We start from the raw sequence: 24,387 nt of genomic DNA, 5'->3' as shown, positions 1-24,387 counted from the left end.
GTTTATTTTATAATACTGTAGCTATGTCATCCCTTTCTTTGGTCTAGATAATACTTAGCCCTGTCACGAGTGCAGGGGACAGGACTAGATGACCTCTCAAGGTCCCTTCCAGTCCTACGATTCTATCATTTGAAGATTCCAAAGCACTTTACAAGACAGCTGTAAGGGAGGTAGGAATTGTTATCCCCATTTTAATGATGGACAAATTGAAGCACACAGAGGTTAAGTGCTTTACCTGAGATCACCCTGTGGCCTTGCCTACATTCTACTTTTTCTTACTCTCTCCCACTATTGCATTAACATTAGTGCAGCTCCAATGATGGCAACAAGTGGGTGCTCCAGTGTAGACAGAGTGCTGTCGGCTGCCAGCGTTGTTACCATCATGCCATCTAGATTTCCACTGAGCAGGGTTAGATGAAACAGTGGTAAAAATAGTGGTACCTTGTCCATACTAAAACCACCACCAATCTACTGTGAGCCTAGCTGACTAGGTAGTAGTGAAATGGTAAGAGGAAGCTCAATGTCAACACATCCTCCAGAGCAAGGGATTGAACCCAGACCTCCTGACTCCGACTCTTCTGCTCTAACCATTAGACATACTGTGCAACTATTTGTTCCTAATTAGGTCTTAATCAGTTGAATTCAGCTAACGCACAATCATGTACTCAAAGATTGAGGTGTCATTAGAGGAGGTTTTGGAACAAATTGATAAAACAGAACCAGATGGTATTCACCCAAGAATTCTGAAGGAACTCAAATATGAAATTGCAGAACTACTAACTCTGATATGTAACCGATCATTTAAATCGGCTACTGTACAAGATGACTGGAGGATAGCTAACCTGACACCAATTTTTTTAAAAGGCTCAAGAGGTGATCCAGGCAATTACAGGTTGCCTGTAATTTCAGTACCAGGCAAATTGGTTGAAATTATAGTAAAGAACAGGATACTAAGTAGTGGACATCTGGCCCATGTGACAAAACCACCCCCTAACTTGGCAATAACCCAGTACTGGAAATAACTCATCTCTGGCAGGGGTGATCCAGTAGTATCCAGAAAAGGGGGTGCTCCTTTAAAGACTGGGAAATCACCCTTACCGTTTGGTTGCCTTAGGCAGAGTCATACCCCATGTTTATCATGATTTGGATTCCCTGTGCAGCAAAGAGGCATCTAAAGTTTGAGTTAAGTGCCAAAAAGGAAATTTCAAGTTTCCTACATATGGTTAAAGAACCCGTCAGTGTATTAAACCATCATTTCATTCTCAGAGCAATTGCTTTGCTAATATTTGTGCTTTTTCTTTATATTCTAACATGCATCAATTTACATTTTGTATTTTCCTCTGATTTAAAGACAGCAACTAGACTCAGTTTTTGCCATTCTCTACCTTGTAGCATCACCAGAACACAAACTCCACTCTTGGTAAGTGGGGGCTCTCTATATACTAAAACATGGTTTTGCAACATTCAGAGTTTTGCTGCTCATTGGGATGATATTCTTTTTATAGGAAGGAAGGAAGGAAGTACATATAATCATCTAAGGAACAAATACATTAACTAGATAGTCATGAAATGTAATAATTTGGTCAAAATTCAGAAATGCAATGGTATATTCTTCAATTTGCTATACATTATGCTAAAGAGGTAAATGATAAAACCCTAAATATGATGAGACTAGATTTCCATAAAAAACGGTTACCCACCTTTTCGTACTGTTGTTCTTCAAGATGTGTTGCTCATGTCCATTCCGTTCTAGGTGTACGTGCGTCTACGTGTAAAGTCATCAGAGATTTTTGCCTTAGTGGTATCTGTAGGACCGGCTGTGGTGCCCCCTTGAATGCCATGCTCAGGTGTTGTTATATCAGACACCGCCGGCCCTACGCCCTCTCGATTCCTTCTTGCCGACAACTCCGACAGAGGGGCAGGAAGGCAGGTAATGGAATGGACATGAGCAACACATCTCAAAGAACAACAGGTATGAAAAGGTTGATAACCGTTTTTGCTCCTTCAAGTGCTTCCTTATGTCGATTCCAGCCTAGGTGACTCACAAGTAGTATCAACGGAGCTGGGCTCATAGTTCACAGTCTTGCAGCTTTCAGCACTGCTCTGCCAAAGCCAGCGTTGTCTCAAACTTGCTGGGTCAGTGCATAATGAGAAGCGAACATGTGGATGGACGACCAGGTAGTGGCCCGACAGAGCTTTTGGATCGGTACCTCTGCCAGGAAGGCTGCCGAATGCCTGTACCCTTGTTGAGCGTACTATCACAATCGCCGGCAGAGGTGCCTTCACCGGCTCATAGCAGTACCAGGTACAGGCCGTGATCCAGAATGAGATCCTGTGAGCAGACACTGGGCAACCTTTCATCCTGTCTGCTACCACAACGAACAACTGTGTTGACTTACGACACTGCTTCGTTCTATCTGTGTAGAAGGACAGTGCCCTCTGGATGTCCAGGGTGTGTAGCCCGCATTCCTCATCTGATGCATGAGGCTTTGGAAAGAAGACTGGTAAGTATATGTTGGGGCCAGTATGAAACTGGGAAATGACCTTAGGCAGAAATGTCAGGTGTGGGCGCAGCTGGACCTTGTCCTTGTAGAAGACCGTATAGGGCAGCTCCGAGATGAACGCCCTGATCTCGGACATCCTGCAGGCCAATGTTATCGTGACCAGGAGCGAAACCTTTCAGGAGAGAAGCAGGAGAGAGCAGGAAGCCAAAGGCTCAAAGGGAGATACCATGAGCCTTGACAGCACAAGATTCAGGTCCCGGGGGGGAACTAGGTCCCGGACGTGCAGATAGAGGCGCTCCAGACCTTCAAAAACTGTGCCATCATATGGTGGGTGAAGATAGACCTGCCCTGGTACGGCAGATGGAACACTGAAATGGTGGCTAGGTGGACCTTGGTCAAAGAGAGGGACAAGTCTTGGAGCTTGAGGTGCAGCAAATGATCCAGGATGTCCTGCAGCTAGGCCTCTGAGGCCTGAATATGCCACTCCAAGGCCCAACACATGAACCTTTCTCACTTTGCCAGATAGGTCACCCTGGTGTAGGGTTTCCTGCTGCCCAGAAGGACCTGCTGAACATGGGGTCGAGCATGCCCGTTCATCCGCGCTTAGCCATGCAGTAGCCAACCATCAAGTGCAGTACCACCAGGTTCAGGTGCAACAGACTGCCGTGGTTCTGGGACAGCAGAGGCAGGTGTAGTGGGGCGGCTTCCTAAAGGCTCAGCAACATGCCAAACCAGTGCTGGCAAGGCCATGCGGGGGCTACCGGGATAATATTTGCTGTGTCTTGCTTGACTTTTACAAGGACCCTGTGAATCAACAGCACTGGCAGGAAGGCTCCTGACCATGGAACTACCTAATACTAACTACTAAAGAATTAACTATATACAAAGCCCAAAGACGAAAACCATTAGCCCTTGCTAAGCAAGGAAAAGTTCTCCGACTAACCACCATGGGCGGTAAGAAAGAACTGAGAGGGCGTAGGGCTGGCGGCACCTGATATACCAGCACATGAGCGCAGTACTCAAGAGGGCACCACATCCGGCCCTACGGATACCGCTAAGGCAAAAATCTCCAACGACCGCACACGTGGGCGCACACACACCTAGAATGGAATCGACATGAGCAAGCACTGAAAGAAGAACCAGTGCAGGAGTTATTTATTTATGAGCAGAACAGCTGACCCACAGGGAACTGGTAAGATCAGTACCACCAGGACCTACCTACCTACCTACCTAAGCTAAAAATTGGCAACTATATAATCAGAAAGAAATAAACAGATACAGACCAATTCAGTCAAATTAAATCTGTTATGAAAACTTACACAGATGAAGATGCCAATGTAATAAATAATGTAAAAGATGCAATTTATATGGCATTTATAGTAGATGCTGGGAATAAACACAGAGGAGGAGGATGAGAAGGCTGTTTATGTTTAACTAACAAGCTATCTCCTGAGAATGACGACACATTGCTAGAGTTTTGTTCATAGACAGTACTACAGAACATATTGCATGCATTTATTTTTCCTTTGAAAGAATTGGAGTACGATAGATTGAATATCAGCCAATAAAAATATCTGAGAACCAAGGGGCATCAGGGCTGCCTGATCTACACTACAGAGTTAGGTCAGTGTAAGCCACCTTGCATCAACTTAGTTGTGCGTGTGTTTACACTTAAATTTGTCTCCCACCAATGTAAACTCATCACAGCTGACCACACCAGATACCCACACGCTCTGAAGTAGACAGGAGATATTGTAGCTCCTGGGCATGTGGGGAGAAAAGGCTGTGCATGCACAGCTATGGACCAGCCACAGAAATGTGGACATTGATGAGCAAATTGTATGTAGAATGCAGGAAAAGAGGTATGACAGGGATCAGCAGCAGTGCTCCATGAAAGAGAAGAAACTGAGGCAGGCATACCAGAAGGCCAGGGAGGCCAACAGTCGATCCGATGCTGAGCCGCAGACCTGCCACTTTTACAATGAGCTGCTTGCCATATTTGATGGAGACTCCACCATCCTCCAAGACCACTGTGGCTACCTTTTTGGACCCTGAGTCACAGACCCCTGCCAGGAACAGTGAGGAAGAGGAGCAGGATGGGGGACATGCGACTGAGAGGTCCAGCTATGCCACAAGTCAGAATCCATTTGAGACTCCACAGTCTAGTCAATCCTGGCAGCTGAGCACAGATGAGCCCGATGCAGGGGAAGGAGCCTCAGGTAAGTTATAAATATATTTTCCATTACAATGATAACACCCCCAACTTAGCAGGACACCGCTATAGACTTTTCATGAATTTGTTGTACCACTACCTCTTCTAGTATGAGTAAAGAGGTAGAGTTTCAGCTTTTCATTCTCCTACAGAGTTGGGCGGAGGGTGAGTGAGGGGGGAGATGGGAAGAGCAGTTTGTTTATGAACAAAGTGAGATCTCGATGGAACTTCCATGGAGGCACTCTGGAATCTTCTCCTGAAGGCTCCTGGGGATGGCAGCCTTATTTCTTCCTCTGTGGTAAGACACTTTCCCACACCAGTTGGTGATAACTTCAGCAGGCACCAGTATATGGCGCAGTATATGGGCCAGGGTGGCTTTGGGATGCCAGCAACAGCTGTGCTCTCTGTGTCTTTGTTACCCTCAGGAGTGAGATACCAGCTAAAATCACCCTCACCCTGTGAAAAATGATGCCCGTGTTGAAGGCCATCACCCTATACTCAATAGCTGTTTTTGTGGACGTACAGGTTCAACAATCCTGGACTTGTCTCCCTTTGAAGTTCATGGAGAACTCAATTTCAGCATCTCTCTACATTCCCCACTGACCAACATTCCACATGGCAGCAGGAGCCACATCCCTACCCTTACAACTCCATACTGGGGTACGTTAAGGACAACCACAGCTTCACATACATTAGCCTTGGGTCTCTCAAGTCAGTGTATGTGTAGCTAACATGGAAAAGAATGTTCCTTCTCCTTCTTTAAGCCCAGTTCCATAAATTGAGTAAGATTTTAATGTACTTGCTTTTAACTTGCACAAAATGTTGTTAAAGTGTTTGTTACTCAAAAAGCTCTACTGTTTGGAAGATGAATTATCTTTATTAGTTCCCAACATATCCTGCAGAATGGCTGGCAGTATTCAAAGCACCCACTTAACATGTGATTGTGTACTTCGACACAACTCATAGGATTAGTGACCAACAGAATGTAATAATCATAAATGTACAGCAAACACCACAATATTAATAGGTGCACTGGTACAGTTACATTCTTAGATGTGTGCCAAGCATCACTCGGTTCCTAACAGGCCCTCGAACTTCAGAGCTTAATAAAGCATAGTACACCACAATGCATTGCTGGGGCTCGCTGTTAGTGTCCTCTTCAAAGCCTCTTTGAGCTGCATAGCTCCACATTAAGCTCTTCTGATAGCCCTTGTATCTGGCGGTTCAAACTCAGACAGCTGCTCCACCTCCACCCTGGTGGCAACTATTTCCCCTTTGCTTCACAGATGTTATGCAGTACACAGCAGGCAGCTATAACCATTTGGATATTTTTCTTACTGGGATCCAAGCTTGTGAGTAAACATGCCAGCATCCCTTCAGCCTACCAAAAGCACATTCAACTGTCATCCTGCATCTGTTGAGCCAGTAATTGAATCTTTCCTTGGTGCTGTTGCAATAGGCTGGTATACGGCTTCATGATCCAGGGGAGCACGGGTTAGGCTGGGTCCCTCAGGATCACTATTGGCACACTGGTAATCTGCCTGTTGGGAAAGAAAATCCCTGCTTGTAGGTTTCTGAACAGTCCTGTGCTCTTAAAGATGCCAGTGTCATGCACCTTCCCTGTCCAGACAATACTGATGTTGGAGAAATGTCCCCAGAGATCCACCAGCACTTGCCGAACCATAAAAAATAGCCTTTTCTGTTGATATACTCTGTGGTAAGGCAGTCTGGTGCCAAAATAGGGACATGCATGCCATCTATCACTCCACTGCAGTTTGGGAGCCCCATTGTGGCAAATCCATCATGTCCTACACATTGCCAAGACTCACAGTCCTGCATAGCAGGAGATGATTAATAGTCCTGCATGCTTGCATGACAATGGACCCCACAGTTGGATTTTCCAACTCCAAAATTATTTCCCGCTGACCAGAAGCAATCTGGCACTGCAAGTCCACAGCGCGATCACCGCTTGCTTCTCCATGGTCAGTGCAACTCTTATTCTGGTGTGTCTGTACTGGAAGGCTGAGGCAAGCTCTGCACAAACATTCATGAATGTGGCCTAGTGCATATGACAGTTTTGCAGCCACTGCTCGTCATTCAAAGCCAGCATTACAATGCAATCTCACGAGTCAGTGTTCATTTTTCAGGCCCACAAATGGCACTCCACCATTTGCAGCTGCTCAGAGAATGCCACCAACAATCTTGAACTATGTCCCGATCAATCAGACTCCACGAAACTGTCATGTTTCCTGTGGCTCTTCTTACGACGCTACAGATACCAGAGGATCATGGCATTCTTGCCCACAATGTTTCTGACAATAGTGTAAAGCTGTGTAACTTCCATGTTTCTGTCAGATGTGGCAGACAGCAACAAATCACACATGGGATTTTTTAGGATTTTCAAAATAGGTGAAAAATTTTTTGGGATAGAGATAGCATTATGGGGTGAATATGTTGCATGATGGGAACTTGACCCCGGAGTCCCAGTCACCCTTGCATGATTCAATTCTTCCCCACCACACATGCTAAAACTTCCCAAAAGACAGTGTGCTGGATGGTGATGAATTGCACACTGGGATACCTACCCCTGGTGCACACACTGTGCAACAAAAACACCTGGTGATACATGCAGCGCTGATACAAGGAGCCAAGTATGCATATGCACAAGTGATGTACTAACTGCGTTAGCAAAAGTTTATAGTGTAGACATGCGCAGAGAATAGTTTCATCTTTAGAAAAGCTCCACCCAGACAGATGAAACTACGTTCTTCAAATGAACACAATGTATGGCCCATCAGAAACTATTTTATTTGATGGCCAAGTCTCTGAAATGCAGTTGCTGAAGGGGGACAATACACATTTGAAAGGCAGGATTAAAAGCCACTGTATACTCAAGGGATCATCTTTTAGGTATTGGCTAGACAAAGAAGAAAATGAAAAACATTGATGGTACAGTAGGTCATAGGGGAAAATATGTTTGGAGAATGGGCATGGCTGCCCCAGATGATGGGCAACTGCTGTCTGGAAAGGAAAGAGACCCAGAGTAAGGGAAGGACAGGAGAAAAAGAGAGAGCTCTGAGCTTTGTGACAGAGGAGGACCTCTCTTTAGGGACTGCTAGAAGTTCAACACTGAGGCCAGAGTCACAGACTGATTTTTGGAATGTGCAAGCATTTCCATTTCTTTTCTATCAACTAAAACTGCCTTGCCTAGTTTAAGTGAAGTGTAAATCTAGGTATGTTACGCCAACTATTTCTTTGTTTTTACTCCATTTTCTGTTTTTAGTAAACCTTGTTATTAAGAAATCTGCAGTTGTGGGGGAGAAGTTTTTCTCAGTGCATCCTCAAGACAAAAAAGGCACCCTGCATCCTCAAGTAAGATGGGTACAGGAGGCGAGAGACATTCTGGAGCCTAATCTTCTACTCCTCAATTTTCATCTCTGTAAACAAGTTATGGGCAAAAGCAGCAGACAAACACCTAGGGAGATGCTAACAGGATCAAGGAAAAGATGAGAGCTGGTGGTGAGATTGTTACAATAGGGCTCGAGGTTCTCAGTGCTCCTTAAAATTAGGAACATCGTACATCTAGAAGGAAGCATTATGCAAGTTTTCCACAGAGCTGTGAATGCAACTCAGTGGAAAACCCCACTGGAAACAAATTATGGATAACTGTATTGTGGTTGTGGTTGTGATTAAATCAGAGGCCACCATTTTAGACAATATTTGGACTTCTCCCTTACTCTTTAGGTCCAACTCCGTGCTCCCTAGTCACACAGAAAACTCTTAGTGACTCCAGCAGGTGATTCGCCTCAGAAAAGGGTGCCTTATTAGGCCTATTCCCATGAAGTTTCATATAGTGATCCCCCCCTACCCCCCAGATTTGTAGGATTGGCTACGTCAGCACTGGTCATTGAAACAGTCAGGCTTTCTGAGCAGAGCAGCCTTCTCCTTAAGCCTTTGTACTATGTCCTAACTCCATAGACCCTGGAAGTCTTGCTACAATGAAAAATCCACATATCAACGTTCAGTCATTATAAAACTGTGGTTTTGTATTTTTCCCCACTTTTACCAGCTGCAGAGTTCTCCTACCACTTGATCTATCGGAACCCTATGGCAAAACTGTCAGCACTGGGCATGCTCCCACAGAGAGATTTTCCTATCAACTATAAAGCCATGCTTTTCAAATATCACATCAGTTCCCCCTTGCCTCAGGCTGTTTTCCTGAATGCTTATTCATCCTGAAATGGTAATACACTATGAAGTCATTTAGCTCTTTCAGATTTATACCCGATCTCATACCCGAGCTTCTCAAGGAGAATGAGCAAGAGCTAGCAAAATTAAAAAAACAAACAAAAACCTCATGTCACAAAACTTTCCATTGCACCATTTCCCCTAAGTGAAAAGATTACTTCTAGATAGATAAAACATATTTTATAAGCTCAGGTAATAACCAATGCAGCCCATCATTCCTATTTTCAAAAGATGATTATGGCATAGAAATAATTTCTGTAGCATAATCCCTATTTGTGTAGTGGTTGAGGGAAGTGGGGAGAGGGTACATGCAGAGAATGTACCGTTAGATGACCACAGCCATCTGTCTCAGAGAAGTCTTTTTCACAGAATCAGAGTGGGAGATGGGGTAGAGGGAGGTTATGCAGACCCTCTTCTGCCACTCCAGGACTGGGAGCTATCACATTTACTAACGCATATTTTTTATGAATATAATACAATTCTCAAAGAGAAATCTCTTTAACAAAATAAGATAGATCCCATCAACAACTACGGTGACCTTTGCGGTATAGTCTTGTATTTCAGTAACACCACAACTTCACTGAACACTGCACCTCCAGGAGGCCCAAGAAATACATTTGGGGTGGGCAGGGGGAACCGTGCACGAATCACAGCTGTAAGCAGAGCAGCTGCACTATGGGGGGAGGGGCCTGCATAGGTGAGATGGCTAAGTAGAAGCCACTTGTAGCTTTTTGCTTATTAAGTGGAGATACAGACAAAATGCTTTAGGGGTGCATGGAAGCTGGGGCAAGTGCCTGCTAATTTTTTTTTTAAGTGGTATAACCAGCCGTCTCCTTTCTCTACACCTGCTGGCTGGCGTCAGATGCCAGCAGGTGACTAGCAATGTGGATTCAAGGCACAGGCTATGATTCTAAGTCAGGTGGACACTGTGTGAGGCTTAGTGTGTTACAAGCGGTGCTAGCCAGCTGCTCCTTATACGCAAGGACCACTAACACTCTGTCCGAGTCCTGTACAAATTCAGAGGCTCCCTAGCCTGTCCCCCTTTCCTGTGCACATGCTGGAAGAGCCACATTTCGGTCAACGCTTGACCCTTGAACCACAGCAGGTAGTTGTCTTCTACTAGACACAGCAGTTAAGAGAGTGTTCACAGTCAGAGCAGTGAGCTCTTCTTTTCCAGTAGGCTAGCAAGAACTGGGGATCAGGTTCAAGACACAGAAGATACTTTGTACTGTGCAACCTTTCAGAGGCTGTGCTGCCTCTTTTCACCCCTCCCACAGCAGACAACAACAGCTGAAAGAGGGAGGCTGCAGAGAGCTCCCTCTGAGCTCTGCCTCTCTTGGTAGCTTCCAAAAAAAAAAAAAAGAGGACTTTGCTCTTCCCTTGGGTTTCTTTGTTCTCTCTCACTCACCATTGCTTCACCTGGGGAAATAGGGAGGAACATCAGGGAGCAAGTGCAACTGTTTCCACTTTCAGGGAAAATGCTGCACTAGTCAGGGAACTTAGTTCCCCAATTGTACACGGACTGTAATGCCTCTCACAGAGGCAAGTCACAATCTAGGTGACAATGAAACACAAAAGTGTTAATGTCACAATGGCCAAACCCTACAATCCTCACTCAATGAGCAGCACATACATCCACTGATTTCAATGCAGCACTCATGCAAGTGATCGTTTCTTATCGTAAGAGCACAGAAACAGGCCCCAAATGAGGCAATAACAAAAAATAGACTGCAAGAGGTTATGCAGTTTAGATGTAATATACTGACTATTTAAGGAATTGCCTGTCTCATTTGATTCTATTTTCAGAGATGTATGAAGACATTTGACAAAAATCTACCATTTCTCCTCAATCTTACTCATGAATCATGAGCAAACATAATCAGTTTCCAGCATGTACATGCCCCCCTTCTAACCCCAGGCATTTGATAATGATTCACCAGTTGTAGCTACAGTATAACATGGTTAATGATTATGTAATTTACAGTTCTCCATTATGTAATCTCACATTATATAACAACAAGGAAAAGGCATGTGTAAAGTGCAAAGTTTGAACTGCAAAATACAGAGGGATCGATGCCTCAATACAGCCTGGATATTGCCTTCCCCAACGTCCTCTCTGCTGTGCATCCAAAGCTAATAAATCCATAAATAAAATAAAAATGACCCATGTCCTTACCTATATATTGAGAGAGGCAATTAAATAAGGATTGTATCTTGCCACAGATAATCCACAGCCTGGTTTTTAGTTAACCAAATCTGATTCATAGGAAATTATAATGTACATCCTAAATTAAAAAAAAAAATTGTATGCTAGAAATTGAAAAGGGTTGTTTTAGGATTGGATTCAGGTGGGAGGAGGACTAATGAGAAATGTCCCTCCTGCTCAACCCTAATGGCGCACACTGACAATTCTTTAGCATGCTGGTTGATAAAGTCATGCCATACTACTAAGTCCCTAGGTCTTCAAATGTGCTGAATCCACATCTCATACTGCAAGCTTCTGACTGTCTGCTACAAAGAAGCAGCATTGCATCCAGGACTGCTCATTCATCCTCATTCAGGCTGAAAGGAAAAATGAGGGCAGAGTGGGTGACTTCAAAATAAGTTAAACATCTTAGTGGAGGAGAGGCGAGGAGGGAGAGGAGAACATGAAATAAGTGAAATGGAAAAATGGAATGAAGAGACTATCAGAGAAGGGATTAGAGGAACAAAGGGAAAATGATGAGAAACCCTTTCTCCCTTCTCTTCCATATTTATCACTTTCCCACTCTATTCCTTTCTTTCCTTGTCTTTCTTTCCACTCTCTTTTGTCACTATAGGCAATGGCTGGCTGGCGTGCAGATAAACTGGCAACAAGCCAGTACATGTGTAGCTGCTGAACAGCTCAGAGATTAAGCAGTGTTCAGGGATAGGGGTGGCAGATAGTGATTTGAGGAGAGTTTCTTTTTCCAGGAGGAAGATTCAGAAGAAAAACAATGATCTTAATATTTTGTAAGCTTCAGACATGTAGCATGAATCAGAACCATAAAGGAATCTTCCTCATGATGACTGTTATTACTAGGCATAAATCTGGACTTTTAACCTTGTTTGCAAAAGTCAGTTTAAGATGACTACTCGGAGTGTTTCCATTGACTCCAATGCACTTGGGATCAGGCCTGAATACAGGTGAGCAAATACTGCAACAAAAATGCAACTGATTTTTGTTCAAACTTTGTGAGTTAACTTCAACTGTGTTCATGCCCCATTTTGTATTTGCTCTTCATATACATTCTAGTGATGTTTGCTGGCAAGAATGTTTGCAGAAACAGAAGGCATTATGCAAATTATCTCTGAATAATGAGCAGGTTAAGACAGAAGATTCCCAATGGTAAGAATAAATTGAGAAATTTCACCCCTGTCCTGTGCCTCCCTGTATTATAGACTGAAGGACTATTAGAAGAATTCTGAGATGTGTTTCATGACTGATTTCATTGGTTGCCCAATTGCAAAACTTACACGTGTGCTTTCAAATTCTAACAAACTTGTCTACGCTTTTCTGTTTGTATTCATTTTTAATGAAAATTTAAAATACTGGAAGATTTCATTTAATTTTTGTAAGGTTAAGGCAGATGTGACTGGTTGGGTCACAGAGACCCCCTTGGGACTGCCACCTGATGTGCTGAGACTACCTCTGAGCCCGTTTTCCCTGGCAGCTTGGGACTTCAGTACCCTCTCTTGTTGAGCCAGACACGTTAGCCTGCTGCAAACATAGACCCAGGTCTGAACCATGTCCCCTACAAGCTGCAGACTTAACTGAAAACAGCTTAAGAAGTGCTCCTGTCTCTAGCACCCAGACACCCTGTTCCCAGTGGGATCCAAACCCCAAATAAATCCGTTTTACTTTGTATAAAGCTTATACAGGGTAAACTCATAAATTGTTCACCCCCTATAACAGTGATAGAGAGATATGCATAGCTGTTTACTCCCCCAGGTATTAATTACTTGCTCTGGATTAATTAATAAGCAAAAAGTGATTTTATTAAGTATAAAAAGTAGGATTTAAGTGGTTCCAAGTAATAACAGACCGAACAAAGTAAATTACCAAGCAAAATAAAACAAAAACACACAAGTCTAAGCCTAATACAGTAGGAAACTAAATGCAGGTAACTCTCACCCTCAGAGATGTGCCAATAAGCTTCTTTCACAGACCAGACTCCTTCCTAGTCTGTGTCCAGCAATCACTCACACCCCCGTAGTTACTGTTCTTTGTTCCAGTTTGTTTCTTTGGGGTGCAGAGGCTATCTTTTGAGCCAGCTGAAGACAAAATGGAGGGGTTTCCAGGACCTTTTATATTCTCTCTCTTGTGGGCAGAAACCCCTTTGTTCTCCTGTGCAAAATCACAGCAACAAGATGGAGTCTGTAGCCACCTGGGCAAGTCACATGTCTATGAATGACTCAGCTTTTTGCAGGCCGATGCCATTGTTTACATGTTAGTTTGAACATTCCCAGGGAAGCTCAGATGTGGATTGGTGTCTCCCAAAGTCCATTGCTAGTTAAGTACTCCCTATTACTTGAATAACCCCTTCACACTATGTTGACCAAATCTGCCTTATGTGCTTCCTACAGCAAACACTTTAAATACAAGCATAGAGCCAACGCTCATAACTTCAGATATAAAAATGATACATGCATACAAATAGGATGAATATATTCAGTAGATCATAACCTTTGCAAAGATATGTTACATTGCATATATAGCATAAAACATGTTCCAGTTATGTCATATTTACCCTCATAAGCATATTTCTATAAAGCATTATGGGGTGCAAGGTCACAGCAGAGATCAAGAAGAATATGGAAGAAGCTCCCAAATTCAGCTACATTTCGAAGTTACTACACATCCACATATCATAATTCTACAAATATGCTCTCCATCCTCTCAGATTAGCTCTGAAGCTAAAAGTTTTGGAGAATGGCCAAAGAGAGAAAGGAAGAGAAGTAATTATGGGGAAAGAGTATAAAAATGGATAAACCTCTTGAAATTTCTCCTTGTTCTTATCTTACAGATCAAAAAAACCTAACTGAATTGTACTGATGACCAAAGCAGAATCAGTCAATTAAGAAATATATAATGCTGGTTTAGCACATTTGCCATTGTACTGATGATCCAATATGATCACACGGTCTAGGATCGTGACCGATCAAATTAACATTAGTACTATTGGCTCACACAATACTATGTGAGTTTCCCATTTTGCCCTCACATATCCTGTAAGGAGTGCAGAGCAAGCCTGCTAACGAGGTTCCATGGTGCCATGTGTAAAAAGTGCAAGTGAATTCAACATGATTTATTTAAAAAGTGTAAGACAGAGCTTACAAAAGAGTAATGCATGGCATAGGAATGTGTATTCTAATTATTCGTAATATAAAAACACTTTTTGTTTATGTTGCTGACAAATAGATGTCTTTTCGAAAATCTCTAGACTTTCAAGCATTTCTTCTCAAATTTGACATTGAACAGGAGAAATGAAGAGACATGAACAACATTAGTGAGATAGCTCTATGCTCAAAAAAGACTTTCATATTAAAAATTACTCTTACGCCATAAAAAGAAAAGGAGTACTTGTGGCACCTTAGAGACTAACCAATTTATTTGAGCATAAGCTTTCGTGAGCTACAGCTCACTTCATCGGATGCATACTGTGGAAAGTAAGAAAAGGAGTACTTGTGGCACCTTAGACACTAACCAATTTATTTGAGCATAAGCTTTCAAATAAATTGATTAGTCTCTACACTTTCCACAGTATGCATCCGATGAAGTGAGCTGTAGCTCACGAAAGCTTATGCTCAAATAAATGTGTTAGTCTCTAAGGTGCCACAAGTACTCCTTTTCTTTTTGCGAATACAGACTAACACGGCTGCTACTCTGAAACCTGTCTTAAACCATACTATGCTTCCTAAGAATATGACTTCAGTGTTCTATTTCCACTTGCTGAATTGTTTTCCTTCAAGAGCAATAAGCTGGCTGTCCAGATATCTGTATTCTTTGTGACATTCGGGTACTTAAGCCTAAGGTGCCAACATCCTTAGAAAGGTTACAGAGAATGGTAATGCTTCGGCTCTGAAAAATTGCATCGAGGCACTGAAGTCTGGATGTCAATTATTTCATGACCTATGCTGTCAATTGGCAATATTGTTGCATTCCCTACACCCTTCCTTCTAGCTGCGTGACATTGTTATCCAAATATTTCCTTTGGCTGAAAATGCAGCTTGGTTGAGGAAATAACTGAATTTATATGAATGGAAGCTCTTATTTATGACTGTTCTGTTTGCTAGATGATTCATTGCCTCCAATAAGAATATTTGAATGTGTTGAGCTATTTGTATTGAAGGCATCATCTGTAGAGCAATATCGTTTGGTGGTCACTGGATGGCTGATTTTGTTTGGTATATGCCTCTGTAGATGTTATTACCTTGTTAAGAATCAAAGATGCTGCTTTGCTGGACACTGAATTAATAGCTTTTTTCTGCTTTTTTAATCTCTGGCTTTTCCTTCTACACCAGTGAATCATAACTCCCCTCTCTTCTCCCTTGTTTTTGATATTCCTCAGATGCCACTTCCTCAGCAGCCCCCATAAATAAATGCACTTTGCAGCATGCTCCAAAGATCTGATTTTGGGGGGTTCAATCCAGACCAGTAAGGGGTTGCATCACCACCTGCCCTTCAACTCTGGGTGTCTTACATGCTACATTGCTGTGCTCACAGCCCCGAGAGTAACAGCCAACACACAAGCATACAGGTCACACCCTGGCTTCCACTGTCCAGTTACTGTTTGCAGAGTAACCCCAACATCTCCTTAGTCCCAAATTTACCCAAAATTGTTTCTCACCCTCCCTCCAGTGTCCAGGTCTTTCCTGGAACAGCCACAGAAGTTAAGTTCCCTGCTTCTTTAAAGAGACAGAAACAGCAGCTTGTTATCTTGTCTGGAATTAAACAATCACTTCTATTCAGTCAAAGTACTTGGCTGGTTTAGATGAAAAATAAAACAATTTATTTAATCAAAGTATTAGTGAATGCAAGTATAAGGGATAAAGACAGAAAGGGTTACAAACAAAAGTAAAAATGGTTTTCTAATGGCTAAGACCAAATTTAACAAGCTACTGTCTTTGTTCAAGGTAGTTTCCTCACCAATCTTCCTTTTACAGCAATGGCTGAGTAGACCTTTAGTCAGGATCCCCACAGAGTTTAAGGCACTGGCTTTCCTTGTCTCCTCAGGTGAAGGAGAACTCAGCAGCTCTCTGCGCCTCTCTTTATAGTCCAGTGAACCTTTGAAAATTCTCTGTCAAAGTTCGTTGACCCTGCTTCAAGATGCAGGAAGGATTCCTAGGGCTACAGTCTTCATTCCACACTGAGATTGTTAAGTGATCAGTTTCTCCCTACTTGCTGACCCGATGGCTTTGTTTGCTTGGCATGTAATTGTGATTTTCTTTGGTCACACCTTCAAGCAGGCAGAAACACATTCCAGTGACTGGAAAAAAACTGTTTATCTACTCCCCCTGACATACCTGGTTTAAACACATTTTAGTCATAATTCCAGTACCTCTGTATAATCTTTTGTGGGCTGACTGTACATATGTCATGCAAGAATATTATGATCAGTGAGTTATTAGTTTTCCAGTGACATATTACATGCCACCTTTTGGGAATATATTGTGACAACAGTGTGTTAGATGTAGTGAGTAGGCCAGCCCTGACAAGATTTGCTGACAGAGTAGTGAACCACCAATAAGCATCTGTGTCACAAACGGTCAATAGACTTAGGCCATTTTGGACCAGGGAGAAAGCTAGTTTCAGAATTGTCTACCATAGACAGATAACACTATCACTTTCCTTGCCAGGGGAATGCAGGTCCAGTGACTGCTGATTGCAGTGTGGTAGTATGGCCTGAAGAGAGAAGTGGTCTCTCAAGTTGGTCCTAAGCCATTTTGATCTTTATAGATCACACCCAACATGTTAAATTCAGTCCACAAACTGAAGCAGATCTTGGTGCACAGATGACACGTGCTGTCATTGAGAAACACAATTTCACAGCGAAGCTGCTGCATTCTGCACCAGCTTCAGTTTCCAGATTGGTCCAAAGTGTACCCTCAAGACTGGGTTTCTGCAAAGAGTACATGGGCAGTTATGGGATTGCATGGATGTAACTAAAGAAAGCGATGCCTCCCACCCCCCAAATGCAGTTGTACATGTGCAACAAAGCAAAGTATCCACTACTAATGAAGAGGGGGAAATGCTAAAAAGAAACCAGGAATTTCCAAGATGTTCTTGTGGTTAAGGCACTGCACTGGGACTCTAGAGTTTTGAGTTCTTTCCCTGCTTGGCCACAGACATTCCTGTGTCTTAAGCAAGTCACTTAGGGCTTGATTCTGCTCCTGCTATAGTCAAAGGCAAAACTCCCATTGACTTTAACAGTTCAGGATCAAGCCCTTAATTAAACTCTGCAGCAGTTTCCCATAATTTTAGTAGTAATTCTCTATCTCACAGTGTTGGTGTAGCAAGCATAATTCCATTAATGTTGGGTGAGGTGTTTAGAGGCTAGAGTGATGAGAACCATAAAAAGCCTTTAAAAATAAAAAGGGTCAAATAGATCTATCTTGCCATCACACCAATAGTCACTCTGGTAAATTACCCCAATCTTACAAACTAGTTAATGGAAGAACAATTTTTAGGAAAAATATAAGCAAAGGGGAGAGACTCAATTTACTATGACTGGATAGTTTAATTAAGATTAAACTACCCCAATGTATGCTCATCATATTTTATGAGAATATTTTTAGCGACCACTTCATGCTTGTTTTAAATCTGAAAATCCTGACTTACTTGATTTAAATCTATTTTAACAATGCTTTTTATCTTTTATCTTTTTCATATTAAGAAAGCCAGCTCATTTCTGTTAAATAAACCAAAGACATAAAAGTAACAGTACTTGAGGGTTAACTGGATTAGAATGATAATTGCAGATGTAAGGAACAACAAAGGTGCCAGGCCTAGAGTGTATCTGTGGGCAGCTGGTATGGCAGATTTTGCCAATATTAGTGTTAATGTGGGAATACAACAATATGGTAGCTGCTAACATTTGATTCAATAAATCTCAGTCCATTTTTTAAGTCTAGCTAGCGTTTTGGAGAACCAAGCTCAGTATTTCATAGTGCCAAAGGCAGGATTTTATGTGAATCCCACTCAAATGGCAACAGGCATTCTTAGGGTTTTTAAAGTTTTTTTCCTCTGAAAATCTAGCACACAGCAAAAGATAATTCATGTCCAAAATATTCACAGAAAAATGGTGTAATGCTCACTATGGTGGTTTTTCTCAGATGATTCAAGCCCTAAGAGAAAACATGTCTGTGCTGTCAAAATCATTTGACAATGTTTTGTTATTATTATATTTAGTTTGTATGTAATTTTTTCTTTTAAATTGAGCTCTAAAGTTGTTTAGTACATTTTCTTTTTAAAGAACACTAGACTTTAAAAGTAAGAGCCACATAAATATTCACAGTAACTGTTTATATGAGTGGGCAACCTTCAGAAGTTATCAATTCCACACAAGTCTGGTACTTTTCACAACTTAGAAAATTACAAAAAATGCAATTAGAATGTATTTCTAAAACTACTTCTTGCAATTAGCTCTTCTAGAGATGGGTCCTTAGGTAACATGTTTTGGACCAGGAGCTCTCTGCACCAGATACACAGACAGATGTGAACACTGTTCTCAGAGTCTCAGAACTCTGTTCTGATCAAGTTCTCTCTTTGAGAACTATGTCTGTCTGTCGAAGATACTTCCTCCTCCATCTACTTTAGACACCCTTCCTTATTTTTGTGACTATCCTCCAGTGCTTAATTTGTAATGAAAGTGGTGCAGGGGCTCAAGCTCTTTTTTAACATTCATAACTGATGCAGCAAGCTCAGAAGTGCCAGGGCTATGAACTGCCAACCCTAGCGGTGGGGGGACTTAACCCTGGCACAAATTAAGCCCTACTACCCTCTCTACTCCCACACACTGTCACGCCTTCCCACAAAGAGTTTTCTTCTGATAAGGCTACCTCTCAAGTTTCTACCTGATGCTCACCCAACTCAGTACCCACGCTACTGATGGTCATCCAGTGGCAAGTGCACTCTCATAAGTTCAATGTGTTATCATAAGAATCTATAACAGCACGAACAACTACAACATCATTGTTTTGGAGGGCCAAGCACGATTAACACTTTAAAGGGAACTTGTTCAGGGAATAGCAAATCTTTGACAAGATGCACAGAGAGCAGCAAATTGCAACATTCACAGGGCTTGAGTGTAAAACGTACAAGATAGAGCTTGCTTAATCCTTGGTTCCATTTTGTTTTATGGAAAATGGCCACGCTGCAAATATTAAGATGATGCAATAGTGGATATTTATTATCAGTCGGGGTTGGAAGGCTTAGGTTTTTATCAGTAAATGTTGGTAAACATCAATTTCACCACACATACAATGAAACAATGAAAAAATATTTGCATCAGTGACAATCAACATTTACAGATAGGCAATGTTAGAAAAATGCTGTTTGAGAACTTATTAGTGTTTGATTTATGGATATTTACTTGGTACATTTTGACTCGTGATGGTGATAATTTGTTTTGTAATGGTTATAAAGGTTTAATATTTTTAATCTCAGAGTCTAGTGTCATTAAATAATTATTGTCTTCCCCCCCATTGTTTGACACACACACCCCATAATTCCCCCCAACTTTGAAAATTGAAATCAATATAGCTCAGGGAAAAATTAAAAACCCATCTTTTTCCACAGCTGTGAAAATTAAAAAGGATAAAACTTGGGGGAAAAAATAAGCTTTAAAATAATCCATGTGACCTGTCAAAATTATAAAAAAATATAAAAATTGAATCCCACTAAGCCTAATCAGTGCATATGAAAAAGTCCTGACTTAGAAAAATAAGAAAAGTGAACTTTCTTACTGTGCTACCCACTAATTTTGCACTTTGATTTCCCTATGCACAAGAAATATGGAATTTGAATGTTTAACACAGAAAGAAGACAAGACAAAATTGCACTGAAAAAATTCACCATTAATCCACAGCTAATCATCAGCACCAGCTAAACTACAAACATGCATTGAGAGGTTGAATTCAAAACCTCCAGCTGCATAAATACAGGCTACTATTTAGTGAACTGAAGAGGAATTTCCATTAACATTAAGTAGTAACATTGCTTATCTGGTTTCAGAGTAACAGCCGTGTTAGTCTGTATTCGCAAAAAGAAAAGGAGTACTTGTGGCACCTCAGAGACTAACCAATTTATTTGAGCATAAGCTTTCGTGAGCTACAGCTCACTTCATCGGATGCATCCGATGAAATGAGCTGTAGCTCACGAAAGCTTATGCTCAAATAAATTGGTTAGTCTCTAAGGTGCCACAAGTACTCCTTTTCTTATTGCTTATCTGCTTGTTAGGCTAACCTCCAGAGCAAGGGTTCCCAATTTTATTCCACCTGCCACCAAAATTTTACTTCTGTGACTACTAAACTACTCTATTTTTTTCTTCCATGGCTTTATATCTGCAAATCCTTTTGTGAACTTATGACAGAAATCTTAATATTGCTTCAGTAAAAGAAAACCGACAAAACTAAAAAATGCCAATGCTGTATTATGGACAAAGTAGGTTTTATATTCATATTCATACAAATGTGATAATTTCACAATTAAAATATCAAAACCTGTAATTTATACATTCTTATTGAAAATTTAATGACTTGCATATTCCCTAGTGAGATATAGTTAAGGCTAAATAATAGGCTAATTAACGCAGCTATTTACATTAGAATATTATTGTCACAAACATAAAGAAGAGAAACATTTTCCCCCACTGAAAGTAAAAAATGGTGGTCTGTAGAAAATTGTTGAGGCCAGGACAACAGATTCTCAACCCACATTTGGGTTACAACCCCAGACTTCAAAAATATTGCTCTGGAAAATGAGACTGTTGCAAACACGTGAGCCAGCTGGTTTCTATTAAAGATAGGGAAATGTTAAGTATGAACAAAAGCATGTTTGCAGTCAACTATTCATGAAACATTTGAACTCTGTCAAATAAACCTGTTTAGGTAGTGTTAAAAAAGTCAAAATCCATTCCTACGGTTCCCCTAGTTACAAAGATTTTGACTCACTTATCATTCACAATATCTAAAATACTATGGTGAAGGCTTCATTAGCAATATTAAATATACACACAGTTATGAACCCTGAATGTTTTTCTTTTTCAGATTATTCAATTATATGATTATATGCTGATTTAGGGCCTTCGTATTTAGCCATTCCATGTTCAGAATTTTCACTTCATTAAAAGCTCTGTGCATATTGGAACTCCAGAACAAGGCCTTAAAATATCATTTTATTGGTTCAAGAAGCCACAGACATGAATTCCAAGCACCAAAATGAATTCCGGAAACAACATGCCTGAACAAATGCAGTAAAATAAGATTTGAAATACAAAGTAACTTGTATATATGATTTTTTGTATAAGTTTGAGGCCAATCACTTTCTCAAATACTAAACACTATCAAAATAAGGACACAATATCACACATATATAGCATTCCAATATGAATTTAAATACAAAAAACAAACAGCATATGCACACACACTGACCTATATCAGATTAAGATGTTGGTTAATGCAGTATATATGTGAATTAGACATACAGAAAATGAAAAAAAAATGTGTTTAAGGTAATAATATGGCTGAATATAAGTATTACTTCAGGAGTACTATTTAATCTTTATTTTAAAGTGCTTCAGTGGTCACCAAGAACTTTACAATCATAAGGAGGCATAAGATTTATATTCTTAAATTCCAAAATACAAGCATCTACCTCTCAAGTTAAGGGTCACATGAGTAGGTCTGACATTCCATCCAGTAGTGCACACAGTTTTATGTAAACACTAACCAGTACAATAGAAGGCCCAGTTAGAAAAACCACTTGTCCTTGAGCATCTGGAGTTCCCTAGAGTTTAGCTCCTGGAGTTTGGTGCCAGTTATACAAATAAGAAATATTATTGAGTCATAACAGTGTTTGGGCTTATGACACATATTTGAGAGCAGCTCCGGCCTTCCATCCAGAAGAGGGCACCATCTCAGTCTCTCCCCCTCCTCCCCATCATACATACACATACAATTACATAAACAAACAATTTAAAAAAAAATCAGTAAAACTTACTTATTCCACAGAAGCAGCCATATATCTATGAACGGATGGGAAACTTGAGTTGATATGCAGCAAATCTCTCTCCTGTTGATTTAAAGAAAACACTTGCCTTTGAATGTTGCCTTTAGGAAAGTTTCCAACCTATTTCCATTACTTTGAGCGTGGATGGAGATGTGGGGGAGGGGTGCAATTTTATTATAAATTAACTTGAGATTTTCCCCAGACAAAACCTGCCTACATTGACAGAGTAAAAAACCTAAGAAAAATGCACATAAAAATTGTATATGCAAATTTTAAAATTCTGAAGTTGGCACCCTCCACATCCCTCAATTATCCCTACACAACTACATCAATCCACTCCTTCCCACTATCAGTTCTTTCCCCACTCCTCCTCCATCCATTAGTTATCTTCCGCCATCAATTTGATTTTGCCTACTATCCATCAGTCCCCTTCTTCCAACTCTCTTATTTTGGTTCCCCTGGTCTATTGATCCATCTTCCCTTTCTAGTCCCCCAGTTTCCCATTTCCCTAGCCTTCCTTTCCTCTCCTCCCTTCAGTTTTCCCTCCTCCCCTTTACCCCACTACCTAATACTCAGGCAGGGCTGGCTGGCTGGCCTCTTTGCTTAGCAGATGCAGTTGCTCGGCTTGCTGGTGTTGGTGGGCATTTCTCCCTCCTTTTTTCCTTCCCCTGCTGACTGTGCTCAGCTCATCTAGACCTGGACTCCTCCCTTAGCTTTCTCTGAAACTATCCTTAGAGAACAGGGGCATTGCTGAAGCTGGGAATGCAGCCTGACTGGCTGACAAGGAAAATCACCAGCTCCACCCACCTTGGCAACTAGCTAAAGCCAGACAAACCTGCTTTGGGGGCATGGGGGCAGAAAACAGACTGAAAAGCCATTGTTTCCAGCAAAAAACTAGGCAGATCTGGGTCTGGGGTTTGCATTATTAAGATAACATGCACCCCTGACTCTTCATAGAACTCAGTGCTTCTGATGTCCTTCTCCTCTGCAGAGGGCCTCACAGTCTCCCTACTACCAATCATGTTGGGCTGTGGGTGGAGGAGGTCTCTCTGTACCCAAACTGCACACTTTCCTGCTGTCATGATTTTCTCATGACATAGAAATTATTTGTTGGCCTTTGTTATGGCCTTTGGCACATGCCCAACTGACTCCCTGTGTCACTGCACACACTGTACTGCAGGAATGTAAGCATTGACTTGTCCAGGGCTTTCGCTATAATTCTGGAGGAAATCCATGGCCATCCAGTGTTAAAGAGGATGGGGCACGCCAATTTCAATGAGCCAGCAATTCTCCTTGTCTTTATTCTTTAGCTTCTGTCGGACCAGGGAAGTCCTTTCGGCTCAGAAAAGGAGGTACTATTGGATTTCGTGTGTATGGGACACATTTTCTAACTTGGTTCTTGATGCTACAAGGGATTGAGCACACTGCATTGCCACTGAAGTCAATGGGAGTGGAGGGGGCTTAGCATCTCAATGGCACATGTCCTTCCCACAGCATTGTGGTGAGAGATAAGCTGGGAGAAAAAGGAAGGGACCAGAGAAAAGAGGAAGAGGACAGGGAGAAAAAAAATTCAGGCAAAGGAATTAAAATAAATATATGGGGGAATGCAAATTAAAAGAGCTAACGTAAAATCACTGAATACATAAAAGTGTTGGAAAGTGTTATAGAAATGAAAAACTAAGGAGAAAAGAGATAGTCACAGGAGAAAAATATAATAGAAATCAGATGAGACAAACAGAGCAAAGAAAGTAAATAGCAAATTTAAATAGGTTTTAGAAAATATAATAGGAAAATATACAAAAGAAAAGAAAAAGTGAGGGGAAAAGAAAGAACTGAAAAAGACACATGGTAAATTATTCTTTTGAGCATAAGTGGTTGGGGTTTTTTTTAGTCAACATAATTAAAGTAAAAATATCCCAGGGGAACCAGTCCTGCTTTTTAATGATCAAAACTGTACACAATATAGGAATGATAAATGCTTTAATTTTTTTCCCCTAAATGCCTTCAGAGCCTACCCCCATTCATACAATTCACAGGTGCCTCACCTGAAAATGACCAAACTCCACCACAAAATCCCAAGATGTAATTGGCCACTACAACCAGGGAAGTAAGCAGGTTAAGTGCACTGCAGTGGTGAGTCACTTTTGCACACGCAGTTATTTGCACAAGTTAAC

At 41.4% G+C, this 24,387-nt stretch overlaps 1 protein-coding gene across 1 annotated transcript in view; it reads right to left on the bottom strand.

The window, feature by feature from the left end:
• The window catches only part of PHYHIPL (phytanoyl-CoA 2-hydroxylase interacting protein like), a 90,846-nt gene extending 68,571 nt beyond the window's left edge, over window positions 1–22,275 (bottom strand). The window contains exon 1 of the mRNA XM_073353378.1: window positions 22,205–22,275. The gene's annotated coding sequence lies outside the window, so the exon portion shown is untranslated. The remainder of the gene's footprint in view (window positions 1–22,204) is intronic.
• Between the last annotated feature and the right edge of the window lie 2,112 nt (window positions 22,276–24,387).

The sequence above is a fragment of the Lepidochelys kempii genome, chromosome 7 (genome assembly GCF_965140265.1).
Source record: "Lepidochelys kempii isolate rLepKem1 chromosome 7, rLepKem1.hap2, whole genome shotgun sequence".
NCBI lineage: Eukaryota > Metazoa > Chordata > Testudines > Cheloniidae > Lepidochelys > Lepidochelys kempii.
This window is presented reverse-complemented; position numbering and strand designations above follow the sequence as displayed.